The sequence below is a fragment of the Gossypium hirsutum genome, chromosome A01 (assembly GCF_007990345.1).
Source record: "Gossypium hirsutum isolate 1008001.06 chromosome A01, Gossypium_hirsutum_v2.1, whole genome shotgun sequence".
Taxonomy (NCBI): domain Eukaryota; kingdom Viridiplantae; phylum Streptophyta; class Magnoliopsida; order Malvales; family Malvaceae; genus Gossypium; species Gossypium hirsutum.
This window is the reverse complement of record NC_053424.1, coordinates 15,845,629-15,868,493: the sequence shown is the minus strand read 5'-3', so window position 1 is coordinate 15,868,493 and position 22,865 is coordinate 15,845,629. Positions and strand designations below refer to the sequence as shown.

General features: G+C 38.7%; 1 non-coding gene across 1 annotated transcript; it reads right to left on the bottom strand.

Moving 5' to 3' along the window:
- Nucleotides 1–2,521: 2,521 nt before the first annotated feature.
- On the bottom strand, nucleotides 2,522–2,627 carry LOC121206338 (small nucleolar RNA R71). Its single transcript, XR_005901413.1, has one exon. It is a non-coding gene; the product is annotated as a small nucleolar RNA R71 (small nucleolar RNA).
- Nucleotides 2,628–22,865: the final 20,238 nt, after the last annotated feature.

The window sequence follows — 22,865 nt, the reverse complement described above, 5'->3', positions numbered from 1 at the left end:
ATCTTTTTATTATCTAGCCTAAAATTTAAGAGAATGTTTTTAAACTAAACTAATTATTTAATTAACTAAGATTACGACAGAGATGAAAGTTGGAAAATACTTTAGGAAAACCAATAGGGAAGACAATACCCAAGAAAGAATCCACCTAGACTTCACTTATTACCTTTGACTTAGATGATTTATTCACTTGACTTATTCCGTAGAAATCCCTGATTTATGTTAATATCCCTTTTGAGACTAAAAACAACTGACTCTAGGTTGATTAATCAAAATTTCTTTATAATTAAAACCCCTATTGTCACATTAACTCGATCTATGGATTCCCTTATTAGATTTGACTCTAATCTGGCGAATTTATATCGTCCTATCTCTAGGATTGCATGCAAATCCACTTAATTATGAATGATCTACTCTTTAAATAGGGACTTTTCCTCCACTGAATAAGCACATCAAAAACTTGAATTAATATCCTGGAATATTAAAGCAAGGATTATGATAAACCATAATTTATACATATTTTTACCCCATGCTTAACGCATTTTATGGATGATTTTCCCTTAGAATTGGTGAATTCAATGCTCCTAATGCTTTAATTTCATGTTTTATACTTAGGAGAGCATAGGAGAGTGAAAGGAATGAGAAACAGGCCAAAAACGGAGAGAATGGGCCAAAGTATGAAATCAACGCGGCCTGGACTTCCTCACACGGGCAAACCACATGGCCATGTCAATTTGGCAGATTCAAAGCACGATTCACACGGGCGTGTCTCTACTGAGCCCAAGTCGAATCCAATTCTGAAAAGGCTAATTTTGAGGGTCTTTAGGCATTCTAAAGCTTATAAATACGCCCTAAAGGAAGAGGAAAGGAGGAAGACACAGAGAGGAAGGAAGGAATTACTCGAAGAAAGCCGATTGATCCATCTCAGAAGCCGGAGTCAGCATCAAGACTGAAGATGTCCCCTCAATTTCCCTTCAGGAGTTTTGGGTTTTCTCTATGTTTTGTATTCGTTATTCTTCTGAGATGTTTTCCTTTTTAGTTATGAACTAAATCCCCTAAATACCTAAGGGGAATAAAACCTAAGACGAATCTTGTTATTATTTTCTGAATTGTATGATAAATATTTAACTTGTTTCTAATTATGTGTTCTTAATTCTTGTTTTGATATCCTAGGATACTGATTTAAGATAAGCTCTTATTCAGAGGAGGAATAGACCCTATCTAAGAGTACATTTGTCATAATTAAGCGGAGTTGTTTGCGCGCCTAGACATAGGGTGACAAGATTTTGCCGGATTAGGGTGAAACCTAATAAGGGGATCCATAGATCGAGTTAATGTAACCCTAGGGTGTTAATTAGAAAAAAGTCTCAATTATTCAATCTATGGATTAGATGTTATTAGTTTTGAATAGGGATAGTAACATAACTTAGGGATCTCCACGGAACAAGTTAAATGAATAAATCGTCCGATTCGGAGCTAGAATAACAAGTACAGTCTAGGTGGATTTTTCCTTGGTATTGTCTTAATTCAATCGTTTTCCAAAAGTAATCCCCAAATTCCATTCACTATGAATTCTTAGATTAGTTAATTAGTTAGTTAAAACAAAACCCCCTTATTCTTAGGCTAGATAATAAAAAGACAGTTATTACTAGTACTTTTAGTTTCTTTGGGTTCGACAATCTGGTCTTGCTAAAACTATACTACTGTTCGATAGGTACACTTGCCTGCATCGTGATAATAGTTAGTTTCAAGAACGATTAATTATAAATATTTAAAACTTACCTGTCACGAAAATCGCGATCAAGTTTTTGGCGCCCTTGCCGGGGAACTAAGATATTAGAAACGCTAAATTTTTATTACTTTAGCCATTTATTTTTCTTGCAATTTAATTTAATTTTTTATTATTCATTAATTTAATTTTTCTTTCTCTTGGCAGGTTTTTATAGTTTATGACTAGAAGAAACCCGTCAGGACCACTACTTTTTGTCGAAAAAATCAATCGCATAGTTCGTAGAAACCAAAGAGAAATAAGGCGAAGCTTAAGATACACAGAGAACGAGCAAGGGGACGATAATCAACCCCCAACCGAAGAGAGGACTGAAAACCAAGACAATCAGCTACCTCCTGTAATTGCGGTTAATCAAAATCCTGCTCCACGCACTATGTATGATTATGCTAAACCTTCTTTAACAGGAACTGAATCAAGCATAGTTAGACCTGCTGTAGCTGCAAATACTTTTGAACTAAAACCTAACACTATTCAAATAATACAATAATTTGTTTAGTTTGATGGTTTGTAGGATGAAGATTCCAACGCTCACTTAGCAAACTTTTTGGAACTATGCGATACATTTAAAATTAATGGTGTTTCTGATGATACCATTCGTCTTCGGTTATTCCCTTTTTCATTGAGGAACAAAGCTAAACAGTGGTTGAACTCATTACCATGAGGGTCAATCACTACTTGGGAACAAATGAAGGAAAAAATTTCTATTAAAATATTTCTTGCCTATTAAAATGGCCAAATTACATAATGATATCTCTTCGTTTGTGAAGATGGACTTAGAAACTCTTTACGATGCATGGGAGAGATACAAGGACTTACTGAGAAGGTGCCCTCACCATGGGTTACCGCTTTGGCTTCAGGTCCAAACGTTCCATAAAGGCCTGAATCCTTCAACTTGGCAAATGGTTGACGCAGCTGTTAGCGGAACCATCAATAATAAAACACCTGAAAATGCTTATGAGTTTATAGAGGAGATGTCATTGAATAACTATCAGTGGCAAGTCATGAGGACAAAACCAACGAAAACAGCCGGTGTTTATAACTTCGATTCGGTCACCATGCTCTCTAATCAGGTAAAACTCTTGAATAAGAAAATTGATGGTTTTCTTAGTTCTTCACAGGTTCATCCAGTAATGCAGTGCAAAGCAAGTGAAGATGGATCAAGCAATTCGGAATACCAACCTTATGGGCACAACATGGATAACGAGCAGTTAAATTACATGGGTAATAATTCTCAATCTCAAAATAATCCATATAGTAACACCTACAATGCAGGTTGGAGGAACCACCAAATTTCTCATAGGGAGGCCAAGGAAATCAGAGACCACCTCCAGGCTACCAACAACCACCCTACCAACAGGAAAAGAAGCCGAACCTTGAAGAGATGCTCTCAAAGTTTATATTGGTGTTAGAAACTCGTTTCCAGAACACCGAGACAACACTTAAAAATCAACAAGCGTCGATTCAAGGGCTCGAAACAAAGATAGGCCAGCTTTCCAAACTAATCTTCGAACGACCACAAGGTAACTTGCCAAGTAATACTGAACCCAACCCAAGGGAACAACTCAACGCGATTAATGTTCAAGATGAAGAAAGATTCGTTTAGCCTGAGCCAGAACCAGAACCAAGGTAAGAAACTATGGTAAGCAGAGGCTAAGGTGAGGTAGGTCATAATAAAAACAAATCAGTGAATGTCAAATATAAACCTCGTGTGCCATACCCCAACGCGACAAAGAAAGACCGCTCAGATGAAAAATTTGGTAAATTCCTTAAACTCTTAAAAAAATTGCATATTAACTTACCGTTTGTTGAAGCTCTATCACAGATGCCAAACGCAATAAAATTTTTAAAGGAACCTTTAGCAAATAAGCGGAAGTTGGACGAGGCGTCGCATGTGGAGCTAAACGCAGTTTGCTCAGCTATTCTGCAAAATAAGCTACCAAACAAGTTAAAAGATCCAGGGAGTTTTACAATTCCTTGCTTAATTGGTAGTTTAGCTGTTAATAATGCATTACCTGATTTAGGGGATAGTATTAACGTCATGCCCTAAAAAATGTTCAAACAATTAGGACTTCGGAAACCCAAACAGACTAGGATGAGCATTCAATTAGCAGATAAAACTATAAGATTTCCTAGGGGTATTATTGAAGATGTGCTAGTTAAAATCGATAAATTTATATTTCCCGTGGACTTCATTGTTCTAGACATAGAAGAGCATAGCAACACTCCTTTAATTCTTAGAAGGCCCTTTTTAGCAACTGTTAGAATGATCATTGATGTTGGCATAGGTGAACTCACATTCCGTGTGGGAGACGAAACAATCACCCTTTAAGCTCGTAATTCTGGGAACACATCGGAAATTGGAGGTGATCGTTTAACCCATTCTACTAAAACTGACAATATGGTGCAACCTACTTTGCAGGAAATGAGTCTGAAGGAAGTACATGAGCCATTCACAAGCAATGGTAGAGGACCTATCCATGAAGAACGAAGGCTACAAATCGAGGAGCTAGATGAATGGCGTACGCATAAACCAAGAACGCATGATAAACCAGAACTACGCTAGAACAAGCTCAACACCTTCCCACATCAACTTAAGGTTGGAGATAAAGTCTTATTAGATGCTGCAGATCCTCACATTGTCACTACCACATCGAATGAAGAAATCCCTCTTACGGTACTTGGCATTTTCCCATTCTGTAAAGTCGAGGTAAGTCATCCCAAGTTCGGCACTTTTAAGGTAAACAACACCCGTCTGAAACCTTATTTTGATGAGAATGATAGCATGAATGAGGAGTATAAACTCCTCGAACCACCATGACCATTTAATGGAGAGGTAAGTCGAGCTTAGACTATAAATAAATGCTTCTCGGGAGGCAACCCGAGCACTAACTGTATTAACTTCTTTAAAATTTAGTCTTCAACACCTAACTTACTAACGGAGCTCTTGAATACAAGTTTTCCACAGAGACACGACCAAGCACACGGGCGTGCTTAGGGCCGTGTGAAAATAGGGTAACGATTTTCCCAAACATAGGATATGATAAAACGGCACGGTTGTGCGACATGGTCGTGGTCGAACTTGCTAAAACAACACAGGCGTGTGACACGCCCGTGTGGAAGAATCATGGGTGAACATGTTAAAACAGCACGGGCGTGCGAGACGCTCGTGTCTAGCACCTGTGGTCGAACCTGTTAGATTGACACGGACGTGGGTCTACATACACAGGCGTGGGAGAAGTAAACAATGCTAGACACGACCGTGTGCACCCACACGCCCAAGGCACACGGGCGTGTACTAAATGTCAGACGTGCCCAAACTCAAAATTCACGAATCACACGGGCTGAAATTAGGGAACACGGACGTGTTACCTGGCTGTGTGCCCCAAAATCTATAAATAGGCTGCACTATTCATTGTCTTCTTTACCCCAAAACCCTAACCCTAGCCGCTGCAAGTCCACACGGCCTCCTTGCCAGGCCCATGCACCGTTTCCAACTTCATTCCTGACGTTTATTCCTCCAATTTTTAGCGTACCATGTCATCTTCACGTGGTAAAAAGGCCGATGTCTCTGCTTCAAAGAAAAGGAAGGGAGCATCATCTTCCTCGGGTCCTACCGCGAAAGTTTGTCACCCTTTCCTGAGGTTCCCCATCGGGCCTCAAGAAGAACTCTTCCAAATACTCTGGGGCCGACCTTTAATTACGGGTCACTTCATCGATTGGGCTGCGATAGAACAAGTTCAGTTGGTTGAAGCAATTCAGGCCCTCCTAACCACCGACCCTTGGGAGCTTTTCTTTGGGATCATCGAGCCGACGTATCTCGAGCTTTCGATGGAATTATGCTCCACATTTCATCTTCAGACCGTGATGATGAACTACGATGATCTCGGCACGGCCCAATTTCGCCTAGGCAGATTAGTCCACCAGCTTAGCGTCCTAGAATTCGGTACTGCACTGGGCTTATATATGGAGGAATTCAAGGAGGAGAATGACCTAGATACTCTCAACCGCCACATACATCATTCTCCTTCACAGTGTTGGGACGTACTAGTACCAGGTGGGGCCACCTAAAATCCTAGCCACTCCAAGGCATCAACTCTCCTCCATCTCTGAGGTACCTACACGCCATTTTGGCTCACACGATTACAGGACGGCGAGAGAGCACTGGCATCGTCAACACTCATGAAGTCTACTTTTTATGGTGTACCTCGTATGGGTACGTCATCGACCTTTCTTATTTCATCGCCCTCGCGATTCAGCACCAGACGGAATGGCATAGGAAGGGGGTCATCTCCATTGGCCCCTACGTTACTTGGTTGGTCGACACTTCGGGCTCCTTAGCACCGCAGCCCAAGAATCATCCTTAACCCTCATTGGCCAGATGTCTCCACAAGGCATCTCGAGCATGCTTAGTATGAGGATGATCGAAAAGCGCCGAGGAACCTACCCTCCTCAATATTGTCTCATACAATCTACTTAGGAGGAGGCCTACGAGGACATTCCTGATGATGTCCCTCCACAGCATGAGGACCCACCATCTCAGCCACCACTACCCTCTCGTCCAGTTCATGCGGCGGCTTCATATGCTGACATGTCTGAGCGCCTCACTCAATTTAAGCAGCATTGTTTTCAACGATTTGACAACATTGATGCTACTCTACAGCAGATTTGTCAGCATCTCCACATCTCATCGCCAGTCTCACGTCGCGAATCATCCAGCGATGAAGATGTTTAAAAACATTTATTTATTATTTTATGTTTTTAATTTTTATTAAAACTACTTTTTATTTTTTATCAGACTTTAGAATTTTTTTAATCATCAATTTCGGTTATTTCTTTATGAGTAATTATTCTTTTTAATATCCCCTAAAAATTTCCTTATTTTATCACAGATATATAGAGCTCCTAAGCTCATCATCGCATAGGAACTAAAAACTCCACCGGGAACAGTTCTGCATGACTACCATGTCCTAATCGACCACGACCATAGCTACCACTAGATATAATATTCTTTTTGTAACACCCGTACCCGAGACCATTTTCGGATTCAGACACGAGGGGTTCACAGACTTAAATCACTTATTTGCACAGTCCATTTTAAATTTCCAGACGAGCTGGCTAACTGCGTCACTGTCACCTTAAAAATCATATCTCGAGTTCCAAAACTCAAAAACCAGTTCTGTAAAATTTTCCTGAAACTAGACTCATATGTTCATCTACAAATTTTTTTCTAGAATTTTTGGTCAAGCCAATTAGTACAGTTTATTAGTTAAATTCTCCCCTGTTTTAGGGTTCGACTACACTGACCTTTGCGCATTAAGACTTGGATATCTCCCTGTATAGGGCTTCAATACTGATGCCGTTTGTTTCTATAGAAACTAGACTCGAAAAGGAATCTATACATATATGGCATGACTTCTAATTATCTCTGGTTAATTTATAATGAATTTCCAAAGTCGGAACAGGGAATCCAGAAACCATTCTAGCCCTGTCTCACGAAAACTTAAATATCTCATAATATACTGTTCATATGATCGTTTCGTTACTTTCCTATGAAAATAGATTCATTCGATTACATAATTTATTCACTATTTAATTCCATTCCTACTATTTTTAGTGATTTTTCACATTCACATCACTGCTGCTATCAGCATCTATTTTTAAGGTAGACTTTACCTATTACATAGTTTCCATGATTCAACTAGCCATTTTGCATAAATAGCACAAAATATGATCATGATTAACCTTTCCAATGGCTAATCGTTCCCAAACATTTCCATACCTCTTAATGAACATCATACAAGACGATTATAATATTAAGCTCAAAGTGTATATAAGCCATTTTCGCATGGCTATCCAAATTTATACAAAACCAAAGGGTCCATGACCAACAACAAAAAGGGTAGTCCTATACATGCCATTTCAAATTTCAACCAAAAGTGTACCAAAAGGGGCTTTGATAGTGTGGGCGACTTCGACTTCGACACTCCCGAGTCCGATAGCTGACGAACCAAAATCTATAAAACAGAGATTCAAAGAACGGAGTAAGCATTTAATGCTTAGTAAGTTTTGAGCAATGGAATTAGGCTCAACTGAAGTATAGCATTCATATAACTGAACGGATAATTTCATATACACATATATTCTCAAAATCAGTCCTACTTCACATTTCCAACCCTTATATTCATACATAAGGGATCAACTTAACCAAAAACCGGAAGCTCCTTAATCGACTGAGCGAATGCTATTTAAGAGGAATCAATTAATCCAATGCATGTACAACACATACCTCGTTGTTGAGATTTTACGAGCGTATTAATTGAAATTATTATAGCAGATCGCTCATTCCCAAACTCAAGTAATCTTCGGGATTTAGCCGGATATAACTACTTGCACAAGGCCTTCGGGTCTTAGCCCGGATGTGGTCACTAGCATAAATGCCTTCGGGACTTAGCCTGGATATAGTCGCTAGCACAAATGCCTTCGGGTTTTAGCCCGGATATAATCGCTAGCACAAATGCCTTAGGGTCTTAGCCCGGATATAGCAACTCGCACGAATGCCTTCGGATCTTAGTCCGGTTATAGTCACCTAGCACAAAAGCCTTCGGGACTTAGCCCGGATATCATTCGAATAACCATGCACATATATCAATAAATCATGGCACATCCATATTTCATTTTCATTACCAAAGCTCAAACACAAAACACTTATCACACTTACAAATTTCGGCTCAATAGCCACATACAAAGAGCATGATTTTGATTTACTTAAGGCATAATCTAATCGAATCATAATCTAAGCTCCATTACTCGAAAACTTACCTTGGATGTTGTCGAACGATTTCGGCGGCTATTCGATCACTTTTTCCTTTCCCTTATCCAACTTTTGTCCTCTAAGCTCTTGAGCTTAACCTAGATACAAGTATGGCCGAACCTCTTCCTAATCCTCTTCCAAGCCGATCATGAAGCAAGAGCTCCTTCCTTCTTCCTTAGAACTTTCGGCCAAAAGAAATGAAAAAGGATGGACACTTTTTTTTTCTTTGTTTTCTTTTCTTCAACTCACGGCAATGTGGGGGGGGGGAAACAACCACACACATTCTTTTTTTTTTGTTTCTCCTCCTACTAACTCTAATATTTTATTGCCCATGCTCTTTATTTTATTATTCCTAACATAAAGCATCAACCCAACATGTTTATGACGTGTTTTAGCCATAACATTTTGTCCACCCTCATGCTCATGGCCGGCCACTACTAATTAGGGGGAAAATTGACATGCAAGTCCTCCCTTTTGATTACATGCACTATTAGATCCTTATAGATTAGCCTATCACATTTCAAAAGTGTCACACAAGTCCTATGTACTACATTCACATGCAATTAACTAAATTGAAGCTTAAAATTTTTACACATTCATATTCACATATTTTAGACCATAAATATCACATTCAAATAATTTGGTGACTCGGTTTAGCGGTCCCGAAACCGCTTTCCGACTAGGGTCACTATAGGGCTGTCACAACTTTCCCCCACTTAAAGAAATTTTCGTCCCCGAAAATCTTACCGGTAAATAGGTTTGGGTATCGTTCTTTCATGGCATTCTCGGTTTCCCAAGTAGCTTCTTCGATCCCGTGTTTGAGCCATAACACTTTCATTAACGGAACCCTTTTGTTTCGCAACTCTTTCACTTCACGAGCTAGGATACGAATCGGTTCTTCTTCATAACTCATATCGGCTTGAATTTCGACCTCGGATGGATTTATTACGTGCGAAGGATCGGATCTGTAACGTCGAAGCATCGAAACATGAAAAACGTTGTGGATCCTTTCGAGTTCAGGGGGTAAAATCAACCTATATGCAACTGGGCCAACTCGTTCGGAGATCTCGTACGGCCCAATGAATCTCGGAATCAATTTGCCCTTACGGCCAAATCTGAGTATCTTTTTCCAAGGCGATACCTTAAGAAACACTTTGTCTCCCACCTGATACTCAATATCTCTTCGTTTTAAATCCGCGTACGACTTCTGACTATCTGATGCTGCCTTCAGACTTTCATGAATAATTTTTACTTTCTGTTCAGCATCTTTAATCAAATCCACTCCAAAAATTTTGCTTTCACCGAGCTCGGTCCAAAACAATGGCGTACGGCATTTACGCCCGTACAAAGCGTCGTAAGGTGCCATCTTAATACTTGATTGAAAACTATTGTTGTAAGCGAATTCAATCAAAGGTAAATACCGTTCCCATAAACCACTAAACTCGAGGATGTAACATCTCAACATATCCTCAAGTATCTGAATTATCCGCTCGGATTGACCATCGGTTTGTGAATGAAAAGCGGTGCTAAAATACAGCTTGGTACCCAAAGCTTCTTGCAATTTCTTCCAAAATCGCGAGGTGAATCTCGGATCTCTATCTGACACGATAGAAATAGGTACCCCGTGTAATCTCACAATCTGAGAAACATACAATTCAGCTAGTTTATCCAATGAAAAATCCGTACGTACGGGGATAAAATGAGCCGACTTAGTCAGTCTATCCACAACAACCCAAATCGCATCTTTCATACTTGCCGATACTGGCAACCCAGATACGAAATCCATCGTGACTCGATCCCATTTCCATTCAGGTATCATGATTGGCTGGAGTAAACCCGTAGGCACTTGATGTTCCGCCTTTACTTGCTGACATATTGAACACTTCGAAACAAAATCGGAAATGTCTCGTTTCATACCATGCCACCAAAACTGACGTCTCAGATCGTTGTACATTTTCGTACTCCCCGGGTGAATTGACATTCGGCTACAATGAGCTTCGTTCAGAATCATCGAAATGAGTTCTGAATTTCTTGGAACACACAAACGAATTTTGAACCTCAAACAATCGTCATCATCAATTTGAAACTCTGATTCCATATTCGGAACACATTCAGCCCGTTTTGCAACCAATTCATCATCGACTTTCTGAGCTTCACGAATTTGATGAATCAACAATGGTTTGGCCTTTAATTTCGCCACTAACACATTGTCGGATAGAACAGACAAGTGTACATTCATCGCTCGTAAAGCAAACAGTGATTTACGACTTAAGGCATCCGCAACCAAATTAGCCTTTCCCGGGTGATAGTCAATGACAAGTTCATAATCTTTCAACAACTCAAGCCAACGCCTTTGTCGCAGATTCAAGTCTCTTTGAGTCATCAAATATTTGAGACTTTTGTGATCCGAAAATACATGGCACTTCTCACCAAATAAGTAGTGTCGCCATATTTTCAAAGCGAATACGATGGCAGCTAGTTCGAGATCATGGGTCGGATAATTTTTCTAATGTGGCTTTAATTGTCTCGATGCATAGGCCACAACTCGACCTTCTTGCATCAATACGCAACCCAACCCAAGTAGGGATGCATCACTATAAATGACGAACTCTTTGCCTGATTCGGGCTGCACTAGAATTGGAGCTTCAGTCAGATAAGTTTTCAGTTGATCGAAACTTTTCTGACATTTTTTTGTCCATTCGAACTTAACATCTTTTTGAAGTAGCTTCGTCATTGGTGTGGCTATCATCGAGAAACCTTTCACAAACCGTCAGTAGTAACCGGCAAGTCCCAAAAAGCTCCGAACCTCAGTAATATTTCTCAGAGGCTTCTAGTTAAGTATGGCTAAAATTTTGCTCAGGTCAACTCGAATACCTGATGCAGATACCACATGACCCAAGAAGCTAACCTCTCTTAACCAGAACTCACACTTACTGAACTTAGCATATAACTGCTTATCCCGTAAAATTTGCAACACTAATCTCAGGTGCTCAGCATGTTCGGTCTCATCTCTTGAATAGACCAAGATGTCATCAATGAACACAACTACGAACCGGTCCAAATACTGTCTGAAGATCCGATTCATTAAATCCATAAATACCGCAGGGGCATTAGTGAGCCCAAACGGCATCACTAAGAACTCGTAGTGGCCGTATCTCGTTCTGAAAGCAGTTTTGGGTATATCTGAATCTCGAATTCGCAACTGGTAATAACCCGATCTCAAATCTATCTTTGAAAACACTGAGGCTCCCTTTAGTTGATCAAACAAATCATCAATACGCGGTAACGGATATTTATTTTTTATCGTCACTTTATTCAGCTGACGATAGTCAATGCACAACCTCATGGTTCTGTCCTTCTTTTTCACAAACAATACTGGTGCACCCCAAGGTGAGAAACTTGGTCGAGTGAAACCTCTATCCGTCAACTCTTGCAACTGAACTTTCAACTCTTTTAACTCGGTTGGTGCCATACGATACGGAGCTATCGAAATTGGCGTAGTCCCAGGTACAAGCTCAATACTAAACTCTACCTCCCGAATAGGTGGTAAACCCGGTAATTTTTCGGGAAAAACATCCGGGCATTCACAAACCACCGGCACAGATTCGGGTTTCTTTTCTAATTCTTTGTCATCAAGTACATACGCATGGTATGCTTCGCACCCCTTTCTTACATATTTCTGAGCCAACATTGATGATATTACAGCTGGCAACCCCTTTAAGTCCGTAGACTCAACTCGGATTATCTCGTTACTTGCGCACCTCAAATCAATAGTCTTGCTTTTGCAATTCACAACCGCATCATGCACGGTCAACCAATCCAAACCAAGAATAACATCAAATTCATCAAACGGCAAAAGCATCAAGTCCGCCAGAAAATAGGAACCTCGAATTACTAGGGGACATTTCTTACACACTTTGTCGACAAGCACGTAACGACCCAAGGGATTTGACACCCGAATTACGAACTCAGTAGACTCAATAGGCAAAGTCTTGCTGGATGCTAAGGTTTCACATATATAAGAATGAGTAGAACCAGGGTCAATCAAAGCAATCACATTAGTATCAAAGAGAGTAAAAGTACCGGTAATAACATCTGGCGAGGAAGCATCCTCGCGTGCGCGTATAGCATAAGCCCTAGCAGGAGCACGAGCCTCAGATCTGGTCGTAGCATCCCTAGATCCTCTCTGACCACCACTAGCATTGCCCGTATTTCTAGATGGTCTACCTCGAGCAGTGGTAGCACCCGGTTTCCCACTCTGATTTGCATTCTGTTCAGACAACCTCGGGCAATCTTTAATGAAGTGGTCAACTGACCCGCACTTGTAACAGGAGCGGTCATGGAATCTACAACTCCCCGAGTGCCATTTACCACAATACTGACACTTCGTTCTGTCTCGACGATCATTTCCAACACTGGTGACCGAAGTGACTCATGTACTCACAGGGGGTCGATCGTGATCTCGTCTAGATAAGCCCGAAGTGTCTCTAGATCGACCTAAGCCATCTCTAAATTTCTTCGATGACTGTGGGAAGGGCTTCCCCGAAGACCTCTTACGAAACTCCTTTGCTTCCGCCTCAGCTTTTCTTTTCTCCATACTGAGCTCCTCGGCTTTGCAAGCCCGCTCGACAAGTGCCACAAATTCTCGGATTTCCAAAATGCCAACATACAACTTTATATCATCATTCAGCCCATCCTCGAAACGTTTACACATCACGGCTTCTGAAGAAATGCATTCCCGCGCGTACCGGCTAAGCCTTACAAATTTTCGTTCATAGTCGGTAACCGACATGGAACCTTGTTTAAGTTCAAGAAATTCCTTCCGTTTTTGATCAATGAATCTCTGACTGATATACTTCTTTCGAAACTCGGTTTGGAAAAACTCCCAAGTTACTTGCTCTCTGGGCACAACAGAAGTCAACGTATTCCACCAATTGTAGGCAGAAACACGTAGCAAGGAGATAGTACACTTTAGGCACTCATCGGGTGTGCAAGATAGCTCATCGAGTACCTGGATAGTGTTGTCCAACCAAAATTCCGCTTGGTCGGCATCATCGCTGTCCGTAGCTTTAAATTCAGTAGCCCCGTGTTTTTGGATTCTGTCAACTGGGGGCTTATTTGACCTTATTTGGTCAGTTGCCGGAGGTATTGTAGGTGCGGGGGTGGCATTAGTCGGGAATGGAGGTTGTGGAACAGCCGTATTAGTTCGAATGTATTGGTTGAACCAATCATTCATCACGCTATAAAAAGCTTGCCTAGCCTCATCATTCGGATTACTAGCAATAGGTTGAGAGTCCGCCGGCGCCGTCTCTTGTGCGGGAGCAGGCGCTACACTCTCAAGATCATCAGCTACCGCTCGGTTGGGATCGGGATCCATTACTATAAATAAACACATTTGCAATGTCAGAAATCACCACACTATCAAATAATCACAAAATGGCATGTATAGCTAGACCCAAACGTATTACGATAGTCCTAGAATCGACTAAACCGTAGCTCTGATACCAATAAAATTGTAATACCCCGTACCCGAGACCGTTGCCGGAGTCAGACACGAGGGGTTCGCAGACTTAAATCACTTATTTGCACAGTCCATTTTAAATTTCCAGACGAGCTGGCTAACTGCGTCACTGTCACCTTAAAAATCATATCTCGAGTTCCAAAACTAGAAAACCAGCTCCGTAAATTTTTCCTGAAACTAGACTCATATGTTCATCTACAAATATTTCAGGGTTTGACTACACTGACCTTTGTGCATTACGACTTGGATATCTCCCTGTACAGGGTTTCAATACTGATGACGTTTGTTTCTATAGAAACTATACTCGAAAAGGAATCTATACATATATGGCATGACTTCTAATTATCTCTGGTTAATTTATAATGAATTTCCAAAGTCGGAACAGGGAATCCAGAAACCGTTCTAGCCCTATCTCACAAAAACTTAAATATCTCATAATATACTGTTCATATGATCGTTTCGTTACTTTCCTATGAAAATAGATTCATCAAGGTTCGATTAAATAATTTATTCACTATTTAATTCCATTCCTACTATTTTTAGTGATTTTTCACATTCACATCACTGCTGCTATCAGCATCTATTTTTAAGGTAGACTTTACCTATTACATAGTTTCCATGATTCAACTAGCCCTTTTGCATAAATAGCACAAAATATGATCATGATTAACCTTTCCAATGGCTAATCGTTCCCAAACATTTCCATACCTCTTAATGAACATCATACAAGACGATTATAATATTAAGCTCAAAGTGTATATAAGCCACTTTCGCATGGCTATCCAAATTTATACAAAACCAAAGGGTCCATGACCAACAACAAAAAGGGTAGTCCTATACATGCCATTTCAAAGTTCAACCAAAAGTGTACCAAAAGGGCTTTGATAGTGTGGGCGACTTCGACTTCGACACTCCCGAGTCCGATAGCTGACGAACCAAAATCTATAAAACAGAGATTCAAAGAACGGAGTAAGCATTTAATGCTTAGTAAGTTTTGAGCAATGGAATTAGGCTCAACTGAAGTATAGCATTCATATAACTAAACGGATAATTTCATATACACATATATTCTCAAAAATCAGTCCTACTTCACATTTCCAACCCTTATATTCATACATAAGGGATCAACTTACCCAAAAACCGGAAGCTCCTTAATCGACTGAGCGAATGCTATTTAAGAGGAATCAATTAATCCAATGCATGTACAACACATACCTCGTTGTTGAGATTTTACGAGCGCATTAATTGAAATTACTACAGCAGATCGCTCATTCCCAAACTCAAGTAATCTTCGGGATTTAGCCGGATATAACTACTTGCACAAGGCCTTCTGGTTTTAGCCCGGATGTGGTCACTAGCATAAATGCCTTCGGGACTTAGCCCGGATATAGTCGCTAGCACAAATGCCTTCGGGTTTTAGCCCGGATATAATCGCTAGCACAAATGCCTTCGGGTCTTAGCCCAGATATAGCAACTCGCACGAATGCCTTCGGATCTTAGTCCGGTTATAGTCACCTAGCACAAAAGCCTTCGGGACTTAGCCCGGATATCATTCGAATAACCATGCACATATATCAATAAATCATGACACATCCATATTTCATTTTCATTACCAAAGCTCAAACACAAAACACTTATCACACTTACAAATTTCGGCTCAATAGCCACATACAAAGAGCATGATTTTGATTTACTTAAGACATAATCTAATCGAATCATAATCTAAGCTCCATTACTCGAAAACTTACCTCAGATGTTGTCGAACGATTTCGGCGGCTATTCGATCACTTTTTCCTTTCCCTTATCCAACTTTGGTCCTCTAAGCTCTTGAGCTTAACCTAGATACAAGTATGGCCGAACCTCTTCCTAATCCTCTTCCAAGCCGATCATGAAGCAAGAGCTCATTCCTTCTTCCTTAGAACTTTCGGCCAAAAGAAATGAAAAAGGATGGACACATTTTTTTTCTTTGTTTTCTTTTCTTCAACTCACGGCAATGGGGGGGGGGAAACAACCACACACATTCTTTTTTTTTGTTTCTCCTCCTACTAACACTAATATTTTATTGCCCATGCTCTTTATTTTATTATTCCTAACATAAAGCATCAACCCAATATGTTTATGACATGTTTTAGCCATAACATTTTGTCCACCCTCATGCTCATGGCCGGCCACTACTAATTAGGGGGGGAAATTTGACATGCAAGTCCTCCCTTTTGATTACATGCATTATTAGATCCTTATAGATTAGCCTATCACATTTCAAAAGTGTCACACAAGTCCTATGTACTACATTCACATGCAATTAACTAAATCGAAGCTTAAAATTTTCGCACATTCATATTCACATATTTTAGACCATAAATATCACATTCAAATAATTTGGTGACTCAGTTTAGCGGTCCCGAAACCACTTTCCGACTAGGGTCACTATAGGGCTGTCACACTTTTGGCATAGGACTTATGGACTAATGAACCTTTACCACCGCCGGAGTATCCTCCCCTACTCTCGTACCGATTACTCTCCAAAACTCCAGTTCGAGGAATTCATCATATAGGAAATTTCAGTTCTCTCCCTATCTTATTTCTATATTCTTATATCTATCTTTGTACATTGAGGGCAATGTACATCTTAAGTGTGGGGGATATTTACTTTATTTCCCTATCAGAAAAATCCCTGAATGACTGCCTTGTTCTCTTGAAAAGCTCTCATATCATATTTAGGATAAATTTTAATTGATTTATGATTTTGATTGATATATCTTGAATTAAAACATAGGTATTTATGCATTTTTTGTTTAAACTTTAAGACATTAGAGAATCAAGCATGATAAGTTGATTTTTAATAATTTAAAATCTTAGGTTGTTTCCCCAAAGTTTAGGTATTACTTTGAGTTGGAACTCACTAGTTTTAAACATCAAAAAGCCATAATTTTTGTGAGATTTTTGAGCCTTTTGAGTATCTATTAATTCTTTCATGCTTACTTTTATTATTGCTTTGAGTGCGTCAATATTGAACTGTTATTCTAGAACTTGCTTGATTATGCATGTCACGACCACACCATTTGATTTGATATGTCAAAATGATTCAGGCACTTAGGATTAACCCACTCATGCCATGAAAAGCCTCCCTCCACGATTAACCTCTAGTAAACCCCATTGAGCCTAACAAACCATTTCTTGTATTACCCTTAATATTAACCCTTAACCCATTATTGTTGAAATCCCCTAAATTAATTTGATCCCCATTTTTGTCGAGATTTGAATTGAAATATTTGTTTAACTATGGTTTATTATATTTTGTAATTTAACTTGTTCTGAAAAAAATTGTATACATATTAGTAGTAGTAATCTTTTGTTTTTGAGCTTAAGTATTTAATTCCATACTCTGAGAAGAAGCTCTGTTGTACGCAAGTGATATTAAATCATTTTCTAGTTAAGTGATTTTTCAATTCAATCTCGATTCTAACTTTTGCTTTCAGCCTGTGACCACACCCCCTAACCAAGCTTCATTACAGCCCTCTAAAGACCTTTTGATTGATGTATCATCTCAATTTATAGTGGTGGAGATTTGATTTTTATGCAAGCCTATGGTAATAATTTTTCATTATTGACTATTGAGTGCTTCAATTATTATCCTTAAACACCTCGAGTGATTTGAGTGAATCTTTAGTGAGGATGTGAAACTCTATGATATTCTGAATCAAAGGTAATTACTTAGATGAGGGGAGGCACCTATGTTTACAAGATTAAATACTTAACTTGGAATGTTTGAAACTTTTATGTTCTTTTAGTTGAATTCTCAATGTATGATTACTTATGGATTATTTTGAGATATTATCAATAGAAATTATAAATTGAGAAGAATTTATTTTGATTAGGATTGAAATTTTGTTTGAGGACAAGCAAATGCTTAAGTGTGGGGGTATTTGATAAACCGTAATTTATAAATATTTTTACCTCATGCTTAACGTATTTTATTGAAGATTTTTCCTTAGAATTGGTGAATTCGACGCTCCTAATGCTTTAATTTCATGTTTTATACTTAGGAGAGCATAGGAGAGCGAAAGGAACGAGAAAGGGGCCAGAAACGAAGAAAATGGGCCAAAGTACGAAATCAACAGGGCTTGGGCTTCCTCACACGGGCAGACCCCATGGCCGTGTCAATTTGCTAGATTCGAAGTATGATTCACATGGGCGTGTCCTTGCCGAGCCCAAGTTGAGTCCAATTCAGAAAAGGCTAATTTTGAGGGTTTTTAGGCATTCTAAAGCCTATAAATACGCACTAAAGGAAGAGGAAAGGAGAAAGGCGGAGAGAGGAAGGAAGGAATTACTCAAAGAAAGCCGATTGATCCATCTCAGAAGCCGGAGTCACCATTAAGACTGAAGATCTCCTCTCAATTTCCCTTCAGGAGTTTTGGGTTTTCTTTATGTTTTGTATTCGTTATTCTTCTGAGATGTTTTCCTTTTCAGTTATGAACTAAATCCCCTAAATACCTAAGGGGAATGAAACCTAGGACGAATCTTGTTATTATTTCCTGAATTGTAGGATAAATATTTAACTTGTTCTTAATTATGTGTTCTTAATTCTTGTTTTGATATCCCAGGCTACTGATTTAAGATAAGCTCTTATTCAGAGGAGGAATAGACCTTATCTAAGAGTACATTTTTCATAATTAAGCGGAGTTGTTTACGCGCCTAGACATAGGGTGACAAGATTTTTCCAGATTAGGGTGAAACCTAATAAGGGGATCCATAGATCGAGTTAATGCAACCCTAGGGTGTTAATTAGAGAAAATTCTCAATTATTCAATCTAGGGATTAGACATTATTAGTCTTGAATAGGGATAATAACATAACTTAGGGATATCCACGGAACAAGTTAAACGAATAAATCGTCTGATTCGGAGCCAGAATAACAAGTACAGTCTAGGTGGATTTTTCCTTAGGTATTGTCTTAATTCAATCGTTTTCCAAAAGTAATCCCCCAATTCCATTCACTGTGAATTCTTAGATTAGCTAGTTAGTTAGTTAAAACAAAACCCCCTTATTCTTAGGCTAGATAATAAAAGGACAGTCATTACTAGTACTTTTAGTTCTTTTGGGTTCGACAATCCGATCTTGCTAAAACTATACTACTGTTCGATAGGTACACTTGACTGCATCGTGATAATAGTTAGTTTCAAGAACGATTAAAAATAAATATTTAAACCTTACCTGTCATGAAAATCGCGATCAGATTAATACTCACAATTAAGAATAAGAACAAATATTTATCATATAAATCAAAGAGTAATAAGATTCGTCTTAGGTTTCATCTCCCTTAGGTATTTAGGGAATTTAGTTAATAATAATTGAAAAATCTCAAAGTTTGGAGAACAACAAAACATAAAGAAACCCAAAGAACTTCTAGGTAATGGGATGGAAATCTTCAGTCTTCTATAGATTCTGGCTCCGAGGTGATTCCGATGGCTATTCTCGAATATTTTCTACCTCCAACTCTCTACGTGTCCCCCTAATCCTCTTCTAGGGTGTTTATATAGGCTTTAGAATGCTTGCAAACCCTCAAAAGTGGCCTTTTCCGAGTAGAACTAGACTTGGGCTCGACAGGGACACGGCCGTGTGCCACGCCCGTGTGCAAGTGCTCAAGCCGTGTGTAATTCTGAGTTAGTTTCTTGTCGACACAACCATGACACATGATCGCGTGATTTCGTGACAGGTTTTAAATCTTTATAATTAATCGTTCTTGAAACTAAATATTGTCGCGATGTAGGCAAGTTTACCTATCGAACAGTAGTATAGTTTTAGCAAGATCGGGTTGTCGAACCCAAAGGAACTAAAATTACTAGTAATGACTGCCTTTTTATTATCTAGCCTAAGAATAATGGGGTTTTGTTTGAACTAACTAATTATCTAAACTGAGAACTCACAGAGAATAGAATTGGGGAATTGCTTTTGGGAAAATTGATCGAATTTAGACCATACCTAAGGAAAAATTCACCTAGACTGTACTTGTTATTCTGGCTCCGAATCGGACGATTTATTCATTTAACTTGTTCCATAGAGATCTCTAAGTTATGTTATTATCCCTATTCAAGACTAATAACGTCTAATCCTTAGATTGAATAATTGAGACCTTTCTTTAATTAACATCCTAGGGTTGCATTAACTCGATCTATGGATCCCCTTATTAGGTTTCACCCTAATCTGGCAAAATCTTGTCACCCTATGTCTAGGCACGCAATCAACTCTGATTAATTATGACAAATGTACTATTAGATAGGGTCTATTCCTCCTCTGAATAAGAGTTTATCTTGAATCAGTGTCCTGGGAAATCAAAACAAGAATTAAGAACACATAATTAAGAACAAGTTAAATATTTATTATACAATTCAGAAAATAATAACAAGATTCATCTCAGGTTTCATTCCCCTTAGGTATTTAGGGAATTTAGTTCATAAGTAAATAAGAGAACATCTTAGAATAATAAAGAATACAAAACATAAAGAAAACCTAAAACTCCTAAAGGGGAATTGAGGAGAGATCTTCAGTCTTGATGATGAATTCGGCTTCTGAGATGGATCAATCGGCTTCCTTGGAGTAAATCTGTAACACCCTTATAACCCGTATCCGTCGCCGGAGTGGGTTATGAAGAGTTACTAATCCAAAACTCAACATTTGTACATTCACATTTACATAAGTTCATTAGAAATTATATGCATAGCCAAACACAATCAAAGATCGAAATTCAAACTTATACCGACATTCAAAAGTTGCCATATTCACATGGCTTATATACAAAGACATCTCAAAATATCATTCCCTTAAGTCTATTCTATACATGCCATACTAGCTCCAAAATATAGTAGTACCAAAATGATAGATAGTGTGACGAGTTGCTGACGATCCCTCCCCGAGCAGGTGACAGAAGTTAACGATCTATAAAACAGAGAAACGTAACAAACGGAGTAAGCTTTCATAAGCTTAGTAAGTTTTAAGCAATGCAAAGAAATAAACTCAATTATACATCAGTTTATTCAATTTTTCAAGCGGCCATTTTCTAAATATATTGACATTTGGCCGAATATACACAAGCACATAATGCACATTTAGCATTCTTATTTCACTTAATCTAAATTCATATGGCATAAATAAATCAAATACTTTCGCATACTTTCACACCTTAACCGAATGTATCATGATCATAGATATAGATATAACATTTATTCACATATGTATCACATTATACACTTATGATTCAATTCAAATCATACTCACATATAAGTACATAATACGTACCTGGCCAACTTAACGTATTAAATGTATTCATTTATCATTCTAACACGAGGTATATTAGTCTTAGACTTTTATCAAATCACCGGCATTCGGCCCGCTAGGTTGTAAACCCGAATTCATTCACCGACATTTCGCCTGCTAGGCTCGAAGCCCGATATCATTTCATCGGCATTATAGCCTGCTAGGCTCAAAGGCCCGAATAGTATCTCACCGTTATTATAGCCTGCTAGGCTTGAAGGCCCGAATAGTATCTCACCGGCATTATAGCCTGCTAGGCTCAAAGGCCCGAATAGTATCTCACTGGCATTATAGCCTACTAGGCTCAAAGGCCCGAATAGTATTGTACGATATTCAAATCAACAAGTTTCATATAACACAATCACACAAAATTAGGTACAAGCATCATTCGAATATATCATCCTACATTTTTATTCACTTTTATTTCATTTCATCACTCATGTTTATCATTTGATAGATTACACATAATATCTTACTAATATTCATCTAACACTATCATTTGATCATAAAAGCATATCACATTTTACTTCCATTACAATTGCCATTCGGCCATATACATATATGACAAGTAATACTTAATTCTCATAATCTGTCATGTCATTATCGAATATTATTTATATTTAACTACTTAAAACTTACCTCGAATATTTTCGAACAGTCTCGAATTGTCTATTCAACTACTTTCTCTTTTCCCCTGTCCAACCTTGGTTCTCTATGCTCTTGAGCTTGAATTTATCTCCCCTAAGTGACCGAATATTCAAGAGCTTCTCTTCTTCCTTTTTGTTTTCTTAAGTTTCAGCTAAGTGGTAGAAAGAATAAAATAAAGTTCACTTTGTTTTTATCACCTATTTTATGTTATAAAATAACATATATTATTTTATACCATAATTTAAGTTTATAATTTATTAATATTATTAAACACATGATGCATTAAACCCACCCCACTACCGTACACTTAAATAAAATGGTAAAATAGACATGCAAATCCTCTACTTTAGTAATTTACAAAATAATCACTTGGACATTCACTTACTACATTATCAAAGTTTCTCAAACAAGTCCTTTTTAGCTAATTCCACATTAAAATGAAAAAAATTAAGACACGATACTTTCACACATGCACTCTCACATATAATAAGCATAGAACATAACATTTAATTATGTTCGTGACTCGATTTTGTGGTCCCGAAACCACTTTCTGACTAGGGTCAAATTAGGGCTGTCACAAATTCTTTACTCCCTATTTTCTCTGTCCTTTTTCTCCTTTTCTAGGGTGTATTTATAGGCTTTGGAATGCTTATGAGCCCTCAAAATTGGCCTTTTCCTAATTGGACTCTACTTGGGCTCGGCAAGGACACGCCTGTGTGCGATTACTTTAGGCTGTGTTCGAGCCTGTTAGAATGGCACGGGCTTGTGTTCTACCCATGTGAGTCGTG